The sequence below is a fragment of the Sciurus carolinensis genome, chromosome 1, assembly GCF_902686445.1.
Source record: "Sciurus carolinensis chromosome 1, mSciCar1.2, whole genome shotgun sequence".
NCBI lineage: Eukaryota > Metazoa > Chordata > Mammalia > Rodentia > Sciuridae > Sciurus > Sciurus carolinensis.
The window spans coordinates 121,220,164-121,226,316 of NC_062213.1; the positions used below are offsets into that span (position 1 = coordinate 121,220,164).

General features: G+C 42.6%; 1 pseudogene; it reads left to right on the forward strand.

Annotated features, from left to right (window-relative positions):
- Positions 1–3,242: 3,242 nt before the first annotated feature.
- On the forward strand, positions 3,243–5,620 carry LOC124993189 (N-alpha-acetyltransferase 50-like; annotated as a pseudogene).
- Positions 5,621–6,153: the final 533 nt, after the last annotated feature.

Here is a 6,153-nt window from a genome sequence, read left to right on the forward strand (position 1 = left end):
TCATCTGGCTTTCTGCTGCTTTGCAGAAGCAAGTCTGTCCTGAAGTCTAGCTCCCTCATCATCCAGGAACAAAAGACTCCATCTTTTTCTATTTTCTCTCAAGTTATTTGTTGACATTTCTTTGTCCTCATTAAAAGGGAGATTTGGACAGGCACTGAAGCCAGGGAGAATGCCATGTAGGGACGAAGGCAGAGGTCCAGGTGATGCTTCTCCACTCCAAGAAATACCCACAAGGCAGCTGCCCTGGAGAGCAGGAGAGATGTGGAGCAGGCTCTCCCTCCACCCTGCTGATGCCTTGGTCACACGCTTTTGGCCTCCAGATCTAGGGGAGAATGTGTTTTCCTGGCCAGGGTCCTTTGTTGGGACGGTCAAGGAAAGTCACACTCCAGTGCTGAAGTAGTCTGGTGTTAGTCCAGATAAGGCCAGTGTTATTTGGGGTTCCAAGTCCGGAGCTGAGTCAGGAACCAGAGGGCAGGCACATTACTTGGGAGGTGACCTCAGGAAGGCCCAGTGAGTGATCTGGAAAGGGGACAGGGAAGGAAAGTGTCAGGTACAGGGCACTGCCCCATGTGCTATCTCTAGGAAAATATAGGAGCTGGAGAGAAGAGGAGAAGCCCCCCAGGGGCCATGGCCAAAGATCAGGGTCACTGGGATGTTCACCAGTTCCTGTCAGTCCCCCATCAGGCCTGCTTGCACAGCATAGGGGGTCACAGGTCTTCTGTCAGAGCTTCGTAGTCCAGGACAAAGCATCCATGTACTGCCCTGTGGATTGCAAAGGTGACTGCAAGTCCCCACGAGTGCATGAGTCGATGTTTGCACATGTCAATCCTGAGTCCATCAGCACACAGGCAAAGGCAGAAGGTGCAGATGCAGGCGGAGCTCTGGCCTTTGTGCAGTCCCTTCCTCTATGAATGTGGGTTCTGAACTGGCTTCTCACCAAGGCAGAAGAGTCAGTATGCTGGGCCATTGTGCCTGGGATTCTGTTCTGTATGCAGAGAAGTGAAGAGATTTGCAGATATAATAAAGCTCCTCTATGGTGAGAACATTCATGTCTTTTCTAAATTCCTGATGAAACTGAACCTCCATTGTGGTGGTATCAAGAGGCAGGGCCTTTGGAAAGTGAAAGTTCCAAGGGCTCCACCCTGAGAAATGGAATTAATGCTCTCATCAAAGACTTCAATGACCACCTGGATCCCCTTTCTCTTTTGTCATGTGAGGACACCTGGGCCTTCTATGAGGAGCTGCCCTCACCAGATGCTGATCTGCTGGAACCTTGACCTTGACTTTGTAGACTCAAGAACTGTGATGATTTAACCTGTTTTGTTTATAAATTTCCCAGTCTTAGGTATTTTGTTATAGCTGCACAAATATACTAAGGCAATTCCCTCTGACTGAGTTCAGGCTCATCAGAAGGTGATCATCCTAGAGGGGCCTGACCTTACCAGTGAAGTCCTTTGAATGCCAGTCTAGCAGGGAGGAAGGGGAAGCAACAGGGACTTTCTGCTTCAATAGCTTCTAAAAGCAAAGTGCTGGGAGTACTAAAGCCCAATGAAGTGGATTCTGCCAACAACCTGAAGAACCTGGAAGTGGATCCTGGCCCACCTGTGCTTTCAGATGAGAACAGGTCAGTCACAGTTGGATGTCAGTCTTGTGAGAACGTAGCAGAGCCACACCCAGACCCCTGACCTGCAGAAGCTGAGATGACAAAAGTGTGTGCTCCTTTGTTACATAACACAGGTAACCAACACAGATACATAAATATGGTATTAAGGGAGATGGATTAATATAGGTGGAGAGAAGTGGGAGATGAGACAAGAAAAAAATGCATTTTCATATTTTTGCAGTAATACACATGTTTAAATATGCATTAAATTTTAAAATAAAATTGGAAAATAACTTACCAGTGTAAAATCTTAGCTGGGTGCCACTGAGAGATTTGTCAAATAAGAGCTGTTTATATACATATTGAACAGGGCACATTTTAATCATTGAAAAGGAACAACTGCAGAGCATGGTGAGTTGAAGATTGTGAAGGCAGAAGCACGCCCACCTGGCTTTCTAGAAGCTCCTGTGCTGTGTGTTCCAGTATGCATCATGCTATGGCACGGAATCCACATGCACTACCCTTATCATCAGTGCAGCTGCAGCTGAGCAGTGTCCTGTAGATACTGCATTTGCTAGAGGTGTGGCTGAATTTCTGCTCACCGTCTGCTTCTGCAAGCAGTAGCCAGAGTCCCCTAGACATTGCAGGGTGTGTCTGTGAAGAATAAAGGCACACAATGGTCATTCCCACAGAAAATGCATGAGGGGTTGCCTCACGCACAGCCTGAGTGCTTAGACCCAGTCATGCCTTGCCAAAGCAGCCAACTGAACAATTCAGGGAGCCCTCCTCCCCAGCAGCCTGGGAATTGACCAGGTGTTCTGGTATCATATAGGTAATTCAGGAAGATACAGGGATTAAAAACAGTTAGAGGAGAAAGGGATAGAGAGAAGCAGGATATGAGGCTGGCAGGGCCAGGACCTGGGGGCGATCCGCAGCAGTTACAGTTCCTTATAGAGGCTTCACCTGAGATGTGGGCACAAAGTACTTTCAGTGTAGTTTCTCATCAACCCCAGGTTCTCCCACCAGATCAAATTTGCTTTTACCTAGTGTTGGAGTTCGTGAATGCTGTCAAAACACAAGAGAGATGATCAACCCCACACAGTGTGTTTTAAGAAAACTGAACCTAGTTACTGTGACTAGTGAATGCAAATGCAATCCATGAAGTTGATTCCTCATGCAAGCTGTCCTGCTATGGCCCTGTGGGACATACTGCTGTACTGACCTGGAAATCCAGTATTGCAAAGTGCTAGGAGGAACTTTATCTACAAAGGTGATTTTTAAAAGCATTTTCTGCTTTGCAAAGAAAGTGCTTGGGCCCAGGATCCCTGCGCAGCTGCAGGTCTGGATGGCGCAGTGCTGGTTTTGGCAGGAGGCAGCAGCTGGTTGGAGCCCAGTGCCCTGGGTGCACTTGTGGAGAAGCGGCAGCAGCAGCGCGGCGGCTGGAGGCACCCCCGCCCCCTTCGGAGGCTTAGGGGTGCTCTCGACTTTCGCGGCCCTGTCGCCCCTTCAGCTCTGTGCCTTAGGCAAGGAGGCCGGCTTAAGGGGTTCAGTGGCCCCGGCTGAGGGCGCAGAGCGCTCTGGGCGGCGAGGACTAAGGCTTTGATAGCGGTGGTAAGGACCCTCTCAGCAGGCGGGGAAGATGAAAGGTAGCCAGAAGGAGCTGGGAGATGTAACACCACACAACATTAAACAGCTGAAGAGATTGAACCAGGTCATCTTGCCAGTCAGCTACAATGACAGTTCTACAAGGATGTGCTGGAGGTTGGCGAGCTAGCAAAACTTGCCTGTTTCAAAGATATTGCTCTAGGTGCAGTATGCGCAGGGTGGATCGTTCACAGAATCAGAAGAGACTGCATCACGACACTGGAACGTCTTGCACCTTACAGAGGGCTAGGAATAGGAACTAAAATGTTAAATCACGTCCTAAACATCTGCGAAAAAGATTGCACTTTTGACAACGTCTATCTGCACGTTCAGATCACAGTGAGTCAGCAATTGACTTCTCCAGCAGTTTGGCTTTGAGATTATTGAGACAAAGAAGAACTACTATAAGAGGATAGAGCCTGCAGATGCTCAGAAAAACCTCAAAGTCCCTTCTGGTCAGAATGCAGATGCAGAAAACAGACAACTGAACAAATTACAAATGAACTTTCTTGCACTTGATTGTCGCCAAATAAAAAATAAGCCCATTGATTCCCTGCCCTTGTCCCCCCCACCCACTTTCCTAAGCTTTTTTCCATCCCTCTTCTTGTTTTTCCTCATTTCTTTTCTTTCCGCTAGAAGTTTTAAAACTTTCAAGGAATTTTAAAAATAATCATGTTTGAATTGTTTTTCTTTTTCTTTCTTTCTTTCTTTCTTTCTTTCTTTCTTTCTTTCTTTCTTTCTTTCGGTGAGGTGGTTGGATTGAAAGGAGAAGGTACATTTATTTAATCTCACAGTTAAAATGTATGCTCCCCAAATTCTGGGTAGCAGATGATTTCAATTTTCCCCCCATATTTCCTGCTTTCACACTGAAGGGCAGAACCTACAAATGTTGTTTATTTCTAAAGATAAAAAGAAGCAGCAGCAATATCTTTTTCTGTAATTCATGGACAAGTTTAGTGTGTTTGTGGTACTTTAGGTTTTTAAAAACTATTTGTGGAATGATAATCCCTAGACATTGCCTTCACTCCACCTTTAGTCCTTTTGCGCACTCTCTCAGGAGTTGAACCATTGTTATCTTCATAAGAAATATCAAGTTTATTTAGGTTTGTAAAGTGATCCCATACCCCTCCCCCACTGATGGATGAGGCAATTTGGGTAGCTTGTGTTACATTTTGGTCTGAAAGTATTTGAGTTAAACTGCATAAAACAAACTAAAGAGCTTTGTTGTGATATGTTTTTTTTTTCCAGCCCTTTTCCTTCAGTAAGCCTAATAAGAGTCTAACCTTAAAAGAGGAGTCCATGTCCTTATAGGTCATTATCCCTAAATCAACCTAAAGCAGGTGTTTTCTCATAGACATATTAAAAATATCCTAAAAAGAAGCTTTGATGTAATTGTGGCACAATACATGCATTTAATGTTAATTAATGCAGACTGTGGACCACTGAGCATTTGATTGTATAGGAAAAAATATCTAGACAGTATTTTTGAGAATAACATAGCTATGCTATTGCTTATCTGTTGGAGAACATGCCAGATTTGCTTATACTCTGTGCCTACAATATTTAATTTAAGGATTTGGGATAAGAGGAATCGTTGGACAAATAGCTTCTAGGAAAGATGGAAGCATAGTGTTAATAATGTAGATATCACTGTGACCTCCTCTACTGACAGGTCTGGTTTTTGTCAGATCATTTTCTGGCACATAGAGAGTGGCGTTAACAGGTTGATAACTTAATAAGATGAGAGACATCTGAAGATCTTGTGGTTTACTCCCATTGTCCCATCTTCAATATTTAGAATTTTTTAGATTTTCAGTAGTGATGGTTCAAGAAATGTTCTCATTAGACTTTACAAACAATGCACGGGGATTGAGTTGTCTGTCATTTGACTTTAAGGAACTTTAATTCACAATATTTATCCTCATACATAAAATTCTGGTATAAAAGTCTTATCTCCAAATAGGTTAAATGACAAAATTATTTTATAGAATGTTTGTACACACTTTGTAACCTTAAGTTTTTATCTGAAAGTGTGATAATACAAAGTAAAATAGACTTCTATAGTCTTAATTGAGTGCCAAAAAAATATAAGAAAGGAAGATGCCTGATGAATAATCAGTCATTCATAGTGTGCTAATCCTAAATTAGTAAAAAATGTAGAAAGACCACACTGGTTTATTCATTATCATCCCTTAAATGATCCAAACCAAGACTTAGAGGAAAAGTTTAGCATTAAGCACCTTTACCTTTGTGGATAAGCTTCAACTTGCTCTTGCCAAGAGAAGAGTGCTTGAATTACAGGAAGTATAATTAGTGTGAAGAATTCGGCCTTTTTGTAAACTTCCAGATATCAAAATAGATTTTGATATGTAACTGAGTTTTCTGAGATGACACTGCTTCTATTTCTATAACCATTTCACCCAGACTTTCTAAGCAGTCCTATGAATGTATCCCTAAATGTGGTTATCAAAAACTGAATAGCGGCCTCACAACAATTAAGAACTTATTATTTAAAGAGGGAACAATATTAAAGTTTGAATCAAGTTTATTGGTTTCCTATAATTGTAGTTTTTTCCACACTAAAGATTTAACCTAAATTCTAAGTGTTTGTAAAGGGTTAATTGTCCTACATCAAACTTGTGTTAAATAATTCCATCCACTTATAGAAGAGGAAGATTTGGAAGAAGCAGAAGCTGGGCACTAGTTCGTATGCCTATGAGACAGTAAAGACTAAATTAATACCCCATGTTGAATTGATTATTTTGATATATTATAAAAATAATCTTTGAGGTAAAATGGTAATTCTGTTAACTGCAAGATCACAGCATACATCCATATTTTTCAGGACAGATAGTTTTTACAATGTGGCAGGTAGGTTACAATTACACTGTATGGAATTTGCATTT